Source organism: Tamandua tetradactyla, chromosome 10 (assembly GCF_023851605.1).
Source record: "Tamandua tetradactyla isolate mTamTet1 chromosome 10, mTamTet1.pri, whole genome shotgun sequence".
Lineage (NCBI taxonomy): Eukaryota > Metazoa > Chordata > Mammalia > Pilosa > Myrmecophagidae > Tamandua > Tamandua tetradactyla.
The window spans coordinates 98993619-99011000 of record NC_135336.1 but is presented as its reverse complement, the minus strand read 5'-3'; the positions used below and the strand labels follow the sequence as shown (position 1 = coordinate 99011000).

General features: G+C 52.5%; 1 long non-coding RNA gene across 1 annotated transcript; it reads left to right on the top strand.

Moving 5' to 3' along the window:
• Positions 1-4725: 4725 nt before the first annotated feature.
• Positions 4726-15819, top strand: LOC143648085 (uncharacterized). The gene is made up of 4 exons (XR_013158355.1): positions 4726-4813; positions 8063-8121; positions 8347-8410; positions 15550-15819. It is a non-coding gene; the product is annotated as an uncharacterized LOC143648085 (long non-coding RNA).
• The last annotated feature ends 1563 nt before the right edge of the window (positions 15820-17382 follow it).

Genomic DNA, 17382 nt, shown 5'->3' with positions numbered 1-17382 from the left:
TTCCCACCCCCTCCTGCAGGCGTCTCCCCTCCTCTCTCTCCCTTTTCTTGGGCAATGAGGACTTGACAAGTTTGGGGAAAATAACTAACCCTTCAAACACTCCCGGAGTGAGAGGCAGGGCTGCCCCTGTTCTAGTTGATAAATAGACGCGTGACGACTGAGTTTTTGAAAAACGGAGCGCAGTGCGTTGTTGGGACTCAGGATTTGCTGAGTAAGGACTGGTCTTGCGAAAGAAAGGCTACCTTTGTAGAGAACACTTCCAGCCCCACTTTCCTTGCATTTCCACTGATTTGACATGCGCAGGAACAAGCTGCGGGTGGATTTAAATGCCAGGGTGTGTGAAAAGAGGGTGTTAGGGCAGCCCCCCACCTCCCATCCCCCAACCCCCACTCCCCCACCCCATCCCCCCAACCCCCCACCCTCAGTCCTCTGCTATGGGTCCGCCCGCCCCATTGACCCTTCCCCCCAAAGCGTGCGGCCCGGAGCTGCGGGCACCGCGCCTGCCTGCCTGGCTTTGAAAAGCTTCCCTCCGCTGGGGAAGCTGTGGGCGCGCGGAGAGGTGCCTCCGGAAAACAAGGCGGGGTTAGCTTTGTCTGCAGGCTGGGACTATTTTTAGCAGGTGGACTGGCCAGCAGGAGGCCCGGCGCACCCTCTTGGGGCTGGGGGATGGGATGAGGGTGCAGCTCAAGTCCATTGGAGGCTGGGTCCCTTGTCAGCCCTCCGGTCCCGCTTGAGAAGAAACAGCGCCTTCCTTTCCAGCTGGACCTCCGGCACTGTGCACCCTGCAGGGCGCGACCCCTCACTGCTGGGGGCACACCTGGGCCTGTTGAGATGGGCTCTGCCCTGTGCTCACTCCGTCGGGCAACTGGGCCCAAGGCTGGGAAGGGCACAAATGTACAGCCCTTAGCCCAGGAGTAAGTGATCAGTCAAGGGTGGTCTTCGAGGGACGGCTGGGTGCTGTCAGGGCACACTCCCTGGCTGGCAGGATGAGCACTGTCCCCGGGCCTGGTGCCCCGCCCCCTCCTTGTGCAGGAGGTGCTGTTTCCCAGTGAGTGGAGACCCGTGGGTGGCCTCCCTCCTTCCTCCTCCGATCCTGGGCTGGAGAGGACCCGAGTCAGGGTGTGAAAGCAGGAAGGGGAAAGGAGCCTTTCTGTAAAGAAAACGAAATTCAGAGTTTCACTACCGCTTCCGAGAGCCACCTTCAAGGACAACATTGGCCCAACCACCTTGAGACCACAGCCCACTGTGCTCTAAGGGAGCTGGGGGATTCAAGTTCATCCAGTTCAATGTTTGCCCAAGTGTGTTACCAGGAAACAGGATTTGAAGGTTGGGTGAATGGACTGCAGGACTTATCAGAGCCTTGACTGTGCTCGCAGGCTCAGCGACCCAATGAACAAGGGCTCGGAGTGCAGCATTTCCTTGGTGTATTTAACTGCAAGCTTTTTACTTTTTTGTTTCGTTTGCTGTGATATAATCAGCACACAGTAAAACTCTCTTTTGAGAGTACAGTTCTATGAGCTGGATTAACGCATGCAGTCCCATAACCACCACCAAAGCAAGGCATAGAACATATCTATCCGCCACAGACCACTCCAACCTCTTTTCATTATTGACTTACTCTTCCCACCCCCAGCTCCTGGCAATTACTGCTCTGTTCTTCTCGAGCTGTAGAAGATTTTTGCTTTTTCCAGAATGTCATGTGAATGGAATCAGACAGCAACGAGCCTTTGTGTCTGGCTGTGCACTTAACATAATACATTTGAGATCCATCTGTGTTGTCACATGTCCGTGGCTTGTCCCTTTTAATTGCCGAGTAGTATCCATTTGCGGGGTACCATAGGTTGTTTATTCATACACCAGTTGATGGATATTTAGGTTGTTTCCATTTTGTGTGATGATGAATAAAGTAAATTTTTGCGTTAGCATTAGTTTTGATTTCTCAGGCAAATACCTAGGATTAAAGTTCCCAGGTCATTTGGTAAGCATTTGCTTAACTTTATAAGAACCATCCAGTTTTCCAAAGTGCTAGAGAATTTTGCATGCCCGTCAGCGATGTATGCAAGCTTCACTTGCTCCACCATCCTTACCAGCACTTGGTATTGTTAGTTTATTATTATTTTTTGTGTTATTATGAGTTTAGCCATTCTCGTGGTTGTGCAGAGATATGCCACTGCTGTCATTTGCATTCCCCTATGATTACTGGTACCAGGTATCCCTCATGGGCCTCTTTGCCAGCTATTATCTCCTAAGGCATGCTGTGTAGGGATGGAGTATTTCTCGGAATGTTTTCCTGGCACAGCCTCTTCATTTTAAAGGTGAGGAGGTGGGTCAGGACCTGAAGGGCCGTGGGACGTGCCTGAGGTGGCACAGCTGGCAGCACACTAAAGTAATAGCGCAGGTTCTATTCTGTCAGGTGGCTCTCCTTTTTGTCTAGAAACATGCATGAAGAATAAAACTCAAAGCAAATGGCCAAGATTTATCTTTCTCCCCAGTTCAAAATATGAAATATCGCCATCTATAAGCAAATAATGGCCCTTGATCTTTTGGGGACCCCTTTGAGGGGCTCCAGGTTAAACATGGTAAATAGAATATAAACCTTTCTGCACCTTTTTAAGATCCTCTACAACAACAGTTCTGGAAAAGCAAGAAGTAAACTTGCAAGAACAAAGAGAGTGAGAAACCACAGCAAGCAAGCAATTCCATGAAACTTGGGAATTTTGGTTGGGGCTGTAAAGTCCACAGCTACCTGAAAAGTCTTCCCAGCCCTTCTCCCCAAGGACCTCAGTGACCCCATATACCTGAAAGTCAGCTGGGATCCCAGGAAAACGTCACTACTGCTATTGGTGTCACTCTGTCTTGTTGTTTCTTATCTTCTTCTGTCTGCTTGGAGTGTGGACATGATGTTGGAGGTGCGGCAGCTATCTTGTGACCAAGAAGTCCACATGAAGGTGAAAGGCACATGCTGAGGATGGCAGAGCAGAAAGACAGAAGGAGCTTGGGGTAGTGATAATATCATGGGGCTGCTGTGTCAGCCCAGACAGCTTGCTTCCAAACTCTTGCTTGGTAAGAAAATTAAACCACTGTTTGGTTGAGCCATTGCATTTGGGATTCTTTTATGTGCAATTAAATGTAACTCATAACTCCCTACACCAGTGGAAAGTAAAAGCCAAACTGCTCATGAAAGTGGCTGCCAACCACAAACAACTCGCTTTTCAGGATCCTAGAGAGGCTGAGGAATTGGGGGCATCTGAAGAATTGGCTGAAAGTACACAGACCCCCAGGATCTCCTCCCTCACCCCATAAAGCCAGACCCCTGTCCCACCCTCACCGTCACTGAGAAATTGAACTCAAGAAACTCTAGACTTGGAAAGAAGAGAAAGGCTGAGCAGAAAGAAGAGAAAGTTATCTAAGAAATAACAAGAGAAAAATTCTCACAACCACAGTATCTGCGTCTCCTAACTGAAGGGCTAACCAATTTCTATACAATGAATGGAAAAAAACATCCACACAAAGTACATCGTCTTGAAATTTCAGAACGGGATGTACTATTCCCCCTATGTGGAACATGGAGTCCCAGGGGTGTAAACCTCCCTGGTAATGTGGGAAAGGACTCCTGGGAGGAGCCGGGACCCAGCATCATGGGATTGAGAAAACCTTCTTGACCAAAAGGGGGAAGAGAGAAATGAGACAAAAATAAAGCTTCAGTGACTGAGAGATTTCAAGCAGAATTGAGAGGTTATTCTTATGCATTACACAGATAGCCTTTTTTAGTTTATAGTGTAATGGAGTGGCTGGAGGGAAGTACCTGAAACTGTAGAGCTGTGTTCCAGTAGCCTTGATTCTTGAAGATAATTACATAAAGATAAAACTTTTATAATGTGACTGTGGGATGGTGAAAACTTTGTCCTCCTTTTATCTAGGGGGTGGATAGATGAGTAAAAAATCTGGATAAAAAATAATAGAGAGGACAAAGTTTAAAATAAATTGGGTAGATAGAAATACTGGTGGTGAATGAGAGGGAAGGGTAAGGAGTATGGTATGTCTGAGTTTTTTCTTTTTTCTTTTTCTTTTTCTAGAGTGATACAGATGTTCTAAAAATGATTATGGTGATGAATACACAACTATGTGATGATATTTTGAGCCATTGACTGTATACCATGTATGGAATGTATGTGCATGAAGATTTATCAATAAAAATTAAAAAAAAACACAAAAAACAAAACATTGGGGTGGTAAAAAAAGATACAGTGGGGTAAATACAGATCAGGATTTCTCAATATTAACATGGGAAAGTGGAAGCTAATGGAGTAGTAATGCCTTCAAACTTCTGAGAGAAAATAACATTTTACTTGGAATTCTTGGGCTCCTCGCTAATGAGTTCACATTGCTTTTCAACAGAGAACATTATCTGGCTGTCTCATCTATTTTGTGTGGCTCTAAACAACTTTTGTCTGTTCCCCAAACCCAGTTCACCTAGGAGCTCGAGGTCAAACCCATGTGTTAGAGACCAACTGAGAAGGGGACTGCAGGGGTGGGCATCCCCGCTCACTGAGCAAGGTGGGGTGAGCCCGTGAACCTCTCAACGTTCTCCCCTGGAAAGTGGGGTATGTACTTTCCTAGTAGGGTGGCCAAGGTGACTGAATGGAATGCTACCCATAGAATATTGGGGCACAGAACACATCATATCATAAAGCTCAGTAAGTAGCTATTATTGCTAATGGAACTGTCCTTTCAGCTCAGCAGTGGCCCTCTGAAGTGGCGGTGCCTGCCCCTCCTGGCCCTGGAAGCTCCTGGGGCCTGCTCAGTCGGCCACGTGAGTCAATGGGCACACCCATGCTCCCCTTGTTTGCTCAGGCGATTACTCAGCCCCTGCAGGGGCTATTCTGGGGCCAAGCAGCTCCTCCCTAGCCCTGCACAGGCGTTCCCAGCCTGCAACATCGGTGGCTTCCCAGCAACACCCCAGACTCAGCCCAATCTATCTAGAACGTGTGCGTGGCAGCGGGGATGTGTGATGAACTGGGCGGTTTGCAGGCTTTGGCACTGCAAACTGCGCATTCCCAGCACAATGTCAAGACAGCCAAGCAGCCATGGGGTAGAATGAAAACAGGGCAGGAAGGTCACACTCTGACCCTCAGTCTCCTTATCTGTGAAGTGGGTCTGATAGTTCCATCTTTTTCCCCTCCGCCTTCTAGGTAGCGGTCAGTTGAGGGGTACAGTGTGAAGGGGGTCTGTAAACAGGGGCCCTTATGAGCCTCCATTCCCCTGACTTCTTCGGCTCCCCCTCCCACCTGGGCTGGCCCAGGGTTGTAATATGTGGAAAGACAGTCAGTCTGGTTTTGAGCGTTTGATGAGTTATTCCTCCTGTGAACAGTGTATTTTAAATTAATGACTGAAGGATACAGAGGCTAACGTAGGATGTAAGAGACAGTAGGCAGACAGAGATCTTCTCCCATTTCCCCAGATCTTTTTAACCCCGACAGACCGGGATTTGGAATTCTGGCTCTCCAGGTCACAGACAGGGTGCTTAACTTTGCTGAGCCTTCATGTCTTCATCTGCAAAATGGGGGTGATGCTCTCCACCTCACGTCATAAAGCTTTAACTTACTTAGGAAAGCAGCAAGGGCTAGGGGTTTCAAGAAGGGTCGACAAAATGGCACCTGTTTTTGCACTGCTCAAGAGCCTGAAATGGCTTTTCCATGTTGTAAGGGTTGTAAAATAAACACACACACACGCACAAACACGGCAGAGTACACAGAGGCCAGGCGTGGCCTGCAAAGCCTGAAATATCGACTACCTGGCCCTTTATAGGAAACACTCGTTGTGCTGGAACCGACGACCTGGGTCCAAGGGCCGTCTCGGCCCCAGAATGAGCTATGTGGCCTTGGCCTGGTCACCGCAGCCATCTGTGCCCCTGTTTCTTCGTCTGTGAAACGGGGATAATGACGTCATGACTTACTGTCCAAGCTCTTTGTTCCACAGCCCCCCACCCCCACCCCTACTACCCGGCATCAGTTGTGTCACACTTGGCTCCTTGTAGGACATTCTATAACTCATGTCTCCTGTTTGTGAGACGGTCTCCCAGCTGGAACACAAGGCCCACAGTGCAGGGACGTCTGCCTGCTTTGCTGGCCGACGTGTCCCTGGCTCTGCAGAGAGCAGGCACCCTGTAAACATTTGCCGAATGAATTCAAAGCACAAAGGGTAGAAGGATTAAACCAAAACACACACACACACACAAACCCCAAAGGGTCATGTAAGTGTGAGACACGTCAATGCACTGAAGACACCGAGAGCTGCCTGCCATGGGGCACGCACGCAGTTCTTATTAGTTATTATGATTAATCAGATGCCACACTAGGAGAGTCTGGCACGAGTCTGGGGTCAGCCCGGCTCTCCAGAGAAAGTTGCTCATTGCTCTGCAGGGGAGAGGTATATCTCCTGGGTGACCTGGAGGCTGCCGGCGGCCACGGGGGCCAGCTCACCGGCCCAAGCTCCCCACCATGAGATGAAACAGGTGCAGGGAGATGGGCAGACGTGGCAGAGTCGTGGAGCTGCTGGGTGGCAGGGGCTGCGTGAGGACGTTTCCAGAAAACCCAACACATAGGGGCTGAGAGTGGGCTCTGGTCCGGGTCTGGGTGTGGGGGCCATGGATGCAGTGGTGGCTTAACTTGGGCATCCTGACCTGGAGTGGACACGCACTGAACGTGACCTGTGAGATCGTAGGGGAAGACCCTTCCCGGCCTCTTCCTGCTTCTGGTGTCTGCCGGCCCCCCTTGCATTCCCTGCCTGGCAGGTGCATCTCTCTGCCTGCTCCATTGTCACGCGGCCGTCTGCTCTCTGGATGTCTGTGTCTTTCCTTCCCTTCTCATAAGGTCGCCAGTCATGTTGGGTCAGGGCCCAGCCTCCTCCAGTTTGGCCCCATTTTAAGTAATCACATCTTCAAACACCCCATTTCCAAGTAGATCACATTGATGGGAGCAGGGTGAAGAGCTGAACATGTCTTTTGGGGGGACGAGAGTCAATCCCCTAACATTTCTCTATCCCAATTCTGTTGGGTTCACCAGAGGTATTGAGTAAATTGCTCTGGGTGTCTCCCTTGCCCAGCACAACTCGGGAGATTGAGAAGCAGGGAGCCCAGGAGCCGAGGGCAGGCTGACACATGGGACGTGTGTCAGCAGGGCTGCGGGCAGCCCCGCCATGCAAGGCAAACACGGTCAGCTTTCTCGGGACCGGCCAGACTGGTCCCCCGCCCCTTCCTGGGCATCACCCAGGAGCCCAGCAAAGGCAGTGAGATGACAGGTCCTGTGATGTGCTCGGGGAGCGGCGCCATCCTCTGTAGCAGCCATTCGCCATCGCGTCCATGGCAGGTGTCCTAGCACAGAAACTCTGCTCTCTCCTGTGACCCCAAAGATAACCCCAGAGGGAAGGTGCTGTCCCCATTTTACAGAGGACACCGAGCTCTGAGGCTAAGTAACTCAGCAAGTTCTCACTGTTACTAAATAGCAAAGTTGGGACTCAATGTGGGGAGGGCATGACATATTGGGTGCTGCATGGCTCAAAGGAGGGATGGATTGAAGAGGAGCATTGCAGGGGGAGATGAAGTAGGAGGGCAGCTCATCTCTCCCAAGAGGACCAAGGAGGGGGCAGGTGGGACTTGCTGAGCCAGGGCCATGCAACCTTGGGGCTTGCGGGGGACAAATGCAGAAGAAATGTCCTCCAACTCACGCAGCCCGTCCACCCTGCCTCAGAAGAGGCTCCATCCAGGGCCTGAGGGCTTGAGACTTAAACAGAGGTGAAAATGAGCTCTGTGAATTCGGGCACTCAGAGCTGACTCAACCCCACCACTGTGGGCACCTGCTTTGTTTTCAGCTCATGTTCTGGGGTTCTCCCCACGGCAGACGCTGCTCCCAGTAAAGGCCAGTGGGTGAGGAGTCCATTCGCAAGGCCAGGGCTGGGGATGGAGCAGGGGCAGGGAAGAAGTTGGGAGGAGGGGCCGTGGAGTATGCGGATTTGTTGACAGGTAGGTGAGCCGATGTCATGGAACAAGGGCTTCTCTCAACAGGAAATGTGGGTGAGCCGCATACCAGAAGTTCAGGAACAGCCAGCGATCCTCTAAAACAGGTGACAGGCTGGCCCCGGGGCCCGCGGGCAGTGAGGGTGGTCAGGGCAGCACGTCCTTTGCCCCCTCCCGCTAGAGGGATGCAAGAGAAACGGAAGTGTCTGCGGGAGGTGGGGGGCAAGCCCGTGGGGCCGGAGCCCAGCTCGGCACCTGCTCTACCTGGTTAGGGAGGAGGAGAGGCTGACCTCAGACAAGGTGTGTCAACAGCACCATCTTCATGTTTACAGCTCCTCACCTCCACGGGACACAGCTGTATAATGATGTCATGCGTTCCCTCCGGCACCTGGGAAGGCAAGTGAAATGGGTGTGATTAGCTTCCTGAAAAGTCAGGAAGCAGGGGAGTTGCAGAGGAGAGAGCGGTATGCTGGGCGGCTCCTGGCAAGGCCCAGCCTCAGCCCAGGTGCTCCTGCAAATGATGGGGGGCTGGGGGGGGGCGCCACAAACCCCAGCAGATCCGTAACCCAGGAAGGCGGGGAAGAAATGAGAGTCCTTACAAAACTGGCACTCTTCGAAGGTGTGCTAGGGGTCAGGTACTGGCTGAATTTAGCTCAGTTCATCTTTTGTAAACTCCTGGTGAGCTGGACGTGCCAATGGCTCCAATCGGAAGAGAAGGAAGCAAGCAGAGGACAGAGGAGAAACTTGTCCAAAGTCATAGTGGCAGTTGGGGGCAGAGCAAGGGCTCCGGCTTCTCTCTGCCTTGCTCCCAAGTCGTTCCACATACTGCTCAGGGGAGCATTTCCAATTCGCCTTGGGGATCTGACCAGCTCCAGCAGTGCCGTGTGGCGGCAGGGGAAGAAGCTGTTCCCTTGGCGGCTGTGGCCGCCCCTACCTCCGTCTCAGAACAAGGCTTTCATAATCCCATGAGCAGGCTCAGAGTGGGGCTGGCAGGGGCGGTCACACCCGCGAAGGGTTGGCCTGGTCCTGTGGACCCCGTCAGGAGGAGCTGGTCACCCCCCTGGCCCTGGGACCCCCAACGCCGTCCAGTGGAAGCCGGTAAGCTCCGTGGCTTGGAGGGCATGACCCGACCCAGAAGTGACCAGAAGGCCCCCGTGTGACTCAGGCGCACCCCTCAGCAAGGTGGCCGCTCCCTCTGCAGGAAGGAGCCTGAGGCTACAGCGGGGCACACACAAGGACAGGGGGGCACCCGGGCTGGCCACGGGAGGGCAGAGGAGCAGAGCCACAGGCCCGTGGGATTCAAGTGGAGAGAAAGGAGGGCAAAGGGCAGGAGTGCAGATCTGTGGGCCTTCTCTGCTCTTGCCTGAGGGCAGGGAGCAGGTGGGAAGGGAAAAGTTTCCCAGGAAGCTCACAGAGTTGGGAAGTGGCGCCAGACGTCCCAGCAGCTGATGGGCTTCCTGGGCTGGCTGCGCAGCCTGGCAGCTGAGACCCGGCTGGGCCCTGGGCTGGGTGTGAACTTCAGCTCCACCTTCTGTGAGGCGAAGGGGACCAGCCTGCCCTGCCTCACTGCAGTCAAGTGGTGTGGGGGCAAATGGTGGAAAATAGGGCATGGAGGTTAAGATTCTCGTTGAAAAAGGACAAATACTTGCTTTTAGCAAGGCCCCTTTTCGGAGTCACATCTATGCAGGACACACCAGGCACCCCTATGAGTTATCTGGATTTTAATTCATCCCTGAAGCCCCCGCGCAGGGGCTGCTGACCCCGCCTGCAGGGGAGGCTCCCCAGACATCAGAGGCTCAGTCAGCTGTCCCCAGCCTTGCTGCCAGCAAGGAAGCAGATGGGTTCAACAGTTAGACGGAGAGGATCCCAAGTAACAGTAATGTGTAGCCCGGGGACAGCACATTATCTCTGGCAGGCCCCTGTTAGGATGCAAATGCACTTTCCAGACATTTTACTCTCAGCATGATTCACCGTATTAGTTTCTGGTTGCTGCTATAACAAACTACCACAAACGTAGGGGCTCCAAACCACACACATTTTTCTTTTACAGTTCTGGAGATTAGAGTCCAAAGTGAGTTTTTAGGGGGCTAAAATTGAGGTATCAGCAGGGCTGGTTCCTCCTCGAAGCTCCAGGAGAGAATCTGCTTCTTCCAGCTCCTGGAGGCACCTGGTCTCCTTAGCTCAAGGCTGCATCACTCCAGATTTTGCTCCCCTTGTCACATCACCTTTGCCTGACGTTGACCTTCCTGCCTCCCTTTTATGAGGCCCCTTAGGACTGTACTGGGTTTACCTGGGTAATCCAGGATACCCCTCCACCCCCACCCCCATCTCAAAAGGCTGGACTTAATCACATTTGTGTGTTCCTTTTTCCCATGAGATGCCCAGATCCTTGGGTTTAGGATGTCCTTGGGGGTCGGGGGGCATTACTCTGTCTGCCACAACCACAAAGTTAGGAGAAGAGAGCTAACTTTTCAGACTTATTTTGGGGTGTCACTAATGGGATGGAGATAGCATCTGCTACTCCTCTCTGGGTTTAGGAAGAACTCTGAAGAAGTGGAAAGTTAGACCAAAAGTGCTACATGCCTGCACCATTTGGCGAAATATGACATCATCTGAATGCAGTTACAACCTCCTTCTGAGAACCACATCCAAACACGAATGATCATTCCAGGGTGACAGAAGGAACTCCATCACTCTTTACTTTCTTCTTGCAAAGGCTCAGGCCCAAGAGAATAGGGTTTGGTGATGTGCGCTCCAGGTGCCTGGCTGTCTTAACCTTCCAGCTGGTTCAAGCACAGAATTTGGAGGATTACTTGGCATGGCTGTTAGAGGGTCTTCTCCAGATAGCTGCAGTCTTAGGTGCACCTCTATGGGGGGTGGGCTGGCAGTGCTTTGGACCTGGATTCTCTCTTTGGAGCTACGAGAAACAGTTGTCTCAGGTTTGATGAAAAACATGTTGCTCTTTATGGACAAAGGCGATTCTGTGGTGCCTTCACCATGGGGGCATTCTATGCTTTGAGGGCATTTTTCCAATACTGGAGGTGCACTTTCCCTGGCCCACGCACACGCTCTAACTTATAAGGAGGGGGACAACCCCTTGCCATGGGGGTTGGTGCACCTCTCAGGCCAGGAGATGGAGTAGAGACCAGCGTCTCCATCCCCTTGGTGAGGACGCTGGATTCACATCAAGTACAGCGTAAGGTGGCACCAAAGATGCACAGAGAGAAGAAAAGGAAATGGGTAATTAAAAGTCGCACTGAACAGCCTGTGCTCCAGATCAACCCAGAACACCCTACTGCATTCAAGGTCTGGGGAGTAGTAATCGCCGCCAACCTGACATTTAGGAGGCTGCTCATTATAATACCAAATGTAATTCATTTTAAGAGGTTAAAGAGAAAAAAGCAGACGTTTTAGAGCTTTGGCAAAAGATGCCTTGGAGGGACTCCTGCATTACTGTTATACTAGTTCCTCATTTAAATTGAGTCATGGAAAAGATAACAGCAATGCAAGTGGATGGTAGAAGTTTCAACCTAATCTAAATGTAATGGATTTGATTTTTAGAACTTCATCTACTTATTTTATAGTGAAGTAGGTCAAGTGGGTAAACCAGGCACAGCCTACGGAGAAGCTTGGGTTGTGTGTACCCTAGAGAGGGCATTTGATGGTCCTTCCATGTCACCTCTGACACCAGCATCTTCCTTTCTCCCAGGCGCTCTGAGGTCTGGGTGTGGCTGCACACTTCAGATTACTAATCAGAACCCTGAGAAGGGAGAGTGGGAGGGGCAGGGCCAGATGACAAAGCAGGGACATTCCAGGGAGGGCCAGGCAGGCATCAGCAGGGCTCAGGGTTCCCCACATGGGCGCCATGTTTGTTCATCCAGAAGAAGCTCCCAGCTGGCGGCTGGTGGGCAGGAGCTGCTCTGCTTGGCCTGCCCATTACAAAAGAAAATTGCCAACACTGAAAGCCCAGGAGATTTCACATACAACTTGACGCCCTGCAGCACTGGACAGCCCTTGCCCCGAGGGTCCCACCTTGCCATCGCCGAATAGCGCTGGCTCTTTTCCACACTGCTTCCAATTTCCCACAGTCGCCCTGGGCCCACCTCAACCTTTTCCATTTTTCCAACACAAGTTGAAAGCCTCTTTTCTTCAATTCTGAAATCCAAAAATAAGCAGAAAAGCAATTTATTTATTTATTTGTGACTCATTTGATGGCAAAGCCTGAGCTGATATGGGGCCGCCCACAGTTTCTCTCCTGCTGGGTGTGAAGGTGGCCTGTGCTGCTGCCCCAACATTCCTAGAGGGCTGGGGGTTAGGACGCAGGCACCTCGAACTTGCTGGACTTGGAAATGAGTGAAGGTGAAGAAATCCCCTTAGCCTTTTTGTTTCAGAAAGCAGCTCACTGCAAAGACCACCCTCCCAGATAACTGAGATTAGACTCCTGATGACCAGCCCCCCACCCTGTTTACCTGTGACAAGTCAAACTCAGATTTTTGTTGGGAAATATAACTAAGGACTAAATCCCCCGGCTCAGAAAATGTTCCACAAAAGTAGAAGGAAAAGAAAAACAATTTTTTAAGCATTAAATCAAGATGTTATGCATCACAGGCAGTTAGCAAAAGAGATTCCAAAGGAAGAAAGACATCTCACCCTTTTATGTAGCCAAGAAGGCACAGCCCATTCCATGCATGTTCTCAAGACAATAACTATTCTCAAGGAGAGGAGGGGCACCACCCTTTGTCACCCATAGGCCCTCTTAAATTCACCTGGGAATTGGGTGGGCTTCATGTTGCTAATTGCGTCCACCCAAAGCAATAATAAAACTTGTATTTCTATGACAAATAGAGTTATACTTTGGAGCCAGAGGTCTGAGCTAAATTCCCGTGGAGAGGGGAGGCAAGGTGTCTGACTACCTTGGTGTTTACATTTCAGGGATGCCTCCAGGTCCTGGAAAAAGGCATTCCTCGGTTGAAAAGTTGGCAAACAGCTTATTTAGCTTCTGAAAAGATTTACATGCCACTCAAAGGGGAAGGGAAAGGATTTACCATGACAGCTTTCCCAAACAACGCTCCAAGCAAAGGGTGGGGCGAGGACGAGTCTCTTTCCCTTTTTGGCACCAGGATAAATTAATAGTTACATCTTTCCTTTGTGATATATGTTTTTTTTTTTTACCCTTTCACCCCTCCACATTCCCATTCTCCATCTCACAAATGATTGGCCTCACTGCTTCTTCCCAGCGATCAAGTGTAACAAACTTTGGTTAAGCTTCTTTCCTTCCCTCAGCCCACTGAACTTCAGCCCACCCTCGGCCTGAGCCAGCAGACCCCTCTTTTTAAGGGGTACACCAACCCTCCTGGAAATTAGGTGGACCTCAGCAGAGAATGTTCTGTAATCTACTATGGGATCTCGCCACCCTTTCACCCCTCTTTCCACCCCCACCCCCGCACTCCTCCCTCCAGTTCTTTCTAGCTTTGTTTATGCCTCACTGCAAAAGGAAAACCCTCTTTACCTAACCCTCACGTGGCCTTCTCATCTTATGACCAAGGAGTTCTCTCTACTGCAGTAGCCCCGTCCCCCCTTTCAATAATCCTCTTGAATAAATCCAGTTTTGTTTATTTTGACAACAATTTCATATTGCCGAAAGCCAAAAATCCTAGTGCTGGGGAGAGGGGATTGTGGTCTCGCAGAGTCTAAAACCCACGCAGCCCCAGACTCACTGGGTTTACATCCATCAGCTCGGCCAGTCCCCACCAAGGCCCTGGGGGGTAGGGGGTGGGGGGGGTGGGGGTGGGGGGGTTAATGGGGATATGCAGAGCTGAGCACATTTCCCAAGGGCGTGCGACACAGACCGAATTTGAACCCAAGCCAGGTGGCTCTGGAGTCCAGCTTCTCCATCAATCTGCTCTGATGTCTCTCCACACCTGCTCTAAAACAGGGGAACAGACACCGCCCGAGAAGGTGCGGGGTGGGGGGCAGTTGCGACCTAATCAACCCACCGACTGAGTAAGGCTGCGTGCGGCCTGCCTGCCGGGCTAGGAAAGGCACCGGGCTTCAGGCTTTAGCAGTTTGCATCCTGAGAAGCTCTGGCTCCACCGCGGGGGAGCCCTGAGGGGTGGGCAGCAATTAGAGAGGGTCCTACAATGTGGACACCAAGGCAGGCAGGGATGCCCTGGGATGCACGTATGGGGCAGCCGACCTCTCTCCTCCCGTGGGTGTCCGAGGACAGTCTAAGGACCTGGCCCCTGGTAGGCTGCTGGCTGATCTTCACTCTTCCCTTCTTGGCTCCTCAGGGAGGGAACACTGTGGAGCTCAGTATTACTACACTAAGGATAACCAGGTCTGCTGGTTCATTCAGGATATCCTTGGTAAATTTGCCGCTAAAGCTTTAAAAACGGGCTCTTTCCATCCTTCCCGATCTTTCCCTTACCTCTGCCCAGAGTGAGCTAGACTTAAGGCCGACAGCCTGTAGGAGCGCTCAGCTCTCTGCACCCACGGGCCTCTGGGCTCAGGCTTCTGCAAATCGCATCCATTCCTGGCATTGGCAGGGGAGAAGCCTGACAGGTGAGATCCCCCGGTTTAGGTCGGGCAACAAGTGAGCAAGTGTTTCCCACTCCAGATCGAAAATAAGTCAGGCTGTGAGGGGGTGAATTGTGTGGAGATGGCAAGCCATGGTGTGGAGTTCCAAGAGATGCTTGAACTCTGGCCCTCCGGGGGGGTGGCCAATCCCTCCCCAGGGTGGAGAGAAGCACCGCGACATGTAAGACAGACCGTATGGAGGCTTCAGCCCTGGCCCAGTGAAGCCCCTCCTTACTGGGGGTGAGTGGCTTGGGCACTGGACTTAACCCTCCTGCCTCTCCCTCCTCACCTGCCTTTCATGGAGCTGAAATGAATGGACAGAGGCCTGGCACCCCATAAGGGCAGCCAGGAGTTGAGGACCCAGAGCTTGGAAGAATAATGAAGTGACAGGGGTCCCTCTACCAAGTGGGAAAATTCTGTCCCACGGGTCTCAGCACACTGAACCTCCCTGGGGGCTGCAGGGCCAAACTCATCCCCCACTAGAGAATTTTCTCCTTTTGCTCTATGACCTTATCTTATCTGGAAAGTGGGAGTAAGAAAAATATCTGCCCCACCTACTTCTCTTTTTGATTTCCTTCCTTCCTAAACCCTGGCATAGAGAAGAGTTCAGGAGACATTCAAAACCCTTTAACATTGGTTGTCTGGTGGGAGGGGCCTTGGGTGGCTGGAGGTCAGCCCTGGCAGGAAGAGTCTTTTCACCTTTTGAATTCCTACCAATTCCCAAGTCCTCATGTTCAAAACAGTTCTTGGAGCCCTCTCTGTTGGATGACATCAGAGCCAACTTATTAGCCATGTGCATAGGGAAGCTGTGTCATTTTTCATTGGTCACCTGCCTGCCCAAAGCTTTGTCTTTTGTCTGAACAAATTCTGACCATTTCCAAAAGTCAAACCCACCCTCTCAAGGCCAAGCTTAGCTGAGCAGCAAGACTCAGAAGCATGCGAGTGCCTCTGCCTTGCAGGGACAGCCTTCCCCGGCATGCATGGGTTCTGGAAGGTTCGTGAAGACCAGCTGTCCATGTGGATTTTGGCCCGACCACCTGCAGAGAACGGCACCCTGGACTCTGGGTCTGGGCACGGTCCAAGGGAGATTCAGGGCAGACCCATTCGACCTGCAGCATCTGCAGAGCTGACGGTGGAGCCTGTCTCTCCTCTGTGCTTGTGCTCTGCTTCCGGCTCCCAGGGCAGACACAGGTCGTTTTCAATTCTTATCTCATTTACTTTAAGATATCACGTCCTTGATGGGTTTTAAGTTCTAGAAACTTAGAAGTTTGTTTTCCTTTCTTTTTTCCCTCCCTCCTCCCTCCCTCCTGCCCACTTTCCTAGTGGGTGCAGCAATTATGGCAGAAACTCCGGCCCCTGCCTCAAAGAGTTCACGGTCCCCTTATCCACTACACAATGGCCAGTGTAGATGTTTGGTGAACTACGAATAGGAAGCAAAAAGCACAGACCCTCCCTTTGGAACAGAATGACCCCACTGCTGCCCCAGAGTGGGTGGGTGGTCTGGCCTTTGAGATGAGGTGCCAATACTAGGACCGGCAGCCTCAAAGCCGGCAGCTGCTGTTTCCAGCAGTAAGTTTGCCCTTCCCGTGGGGAGCAGGGCAGGGAGGCTTGTCATGCCAGGGGTAAGTAGCCCCTACCTGCGGAAGCAATTTACAGGCCTGCCCCACTGCCCTCACCAGCAGCCGCTCACCGAGTGGGGGAGGCCAGAGAGATGGTTACCCGCTGCGAAGCGTGGCTATCCTGGGCTGACAGTGCCTTTCACTGGGGCATCCAGGGGCCAGCTGGGGGCCACAGCATGCCACCGCTGTCCTCCTGTGGGGTGAGGCAGGTGCCATCGCGGACAAGCGCAGAAGGCAGGAGGGGCAGTGTCACCCTTTCCACCTGGGGAGTGCCAGATGCGGGAAAGGTATCTCAGGTGCAGGAGGGTATCTCAGGTGTGGGGAGTGTCCCAGATACAGGAGGGAGTGCCAGGTGCAGGGGGGGCCCCAGGTGCAGGAGGGAGTGCCAGGTGCGGGGGGGGCCCCAGGTGCAGGAGGGAGTCCCAGGTGCAGGTGGGTCCCAGGTACTGGACAGATCCAGGTGCAGGAGGGGCCCCAGGTGCAGGAGGGAGTGCCAGGTGCAGGGGGGGCCCCAGGTGCAGGAGGGAGTCCCAGGTGCAGGGGAGGCCCCAGGTACTGGACAGATCCAGGTGCAGGAGGGGCCCCAGGTGCAGGAGGGAGTCCCAGGTGCAGGGGGGGGCCCAGTTACTGACAGATCCAGGTGCAGGAGGGGCCCCAGGTATAGGAGCGACCCCAGGTGCAGGAGGGAGTCCAAGAAGGAGGCAGTGTGTGTGGTGGGTGGTGGAGGTGGCCAGGTGGGAGCTGTCCCTGGGAACTGCTGTGGGTCCTAGGGCTCAGGCACAGGTCTAGCCCCCTAGAAGGGCCGTGGAGTCCCCACGGGCTTTCAGGTACTAATGACAAGGGCAGGCAGGTACTAGGTCACGTACAAGATGGGGTAATTAAGAAGAAAGTGGCTCAGAACCGAATGCAAAAGCTTGGTGTGCAGCACAGCTTTAGCCCTGGGGTCCCTTATCCAGCCCCATCCCTGCCCCTTAGGTGGGCTCATCAGGAGCCCCCAAAGAGTCCACCCCCCAATCCCCAGAACCTGTGAATTCCACTTTACGTGGCAGATGGGATCCTGCAGGCGCAATTAAATTAAGGCTCCTGGAGTCACTGGGTGGGACCTAGAGGCAGTCACAGGTAACAGTGTAAGAAAGGGGAAGAGGGAGCAGAGGGAGCTGGGACAGGGACAGG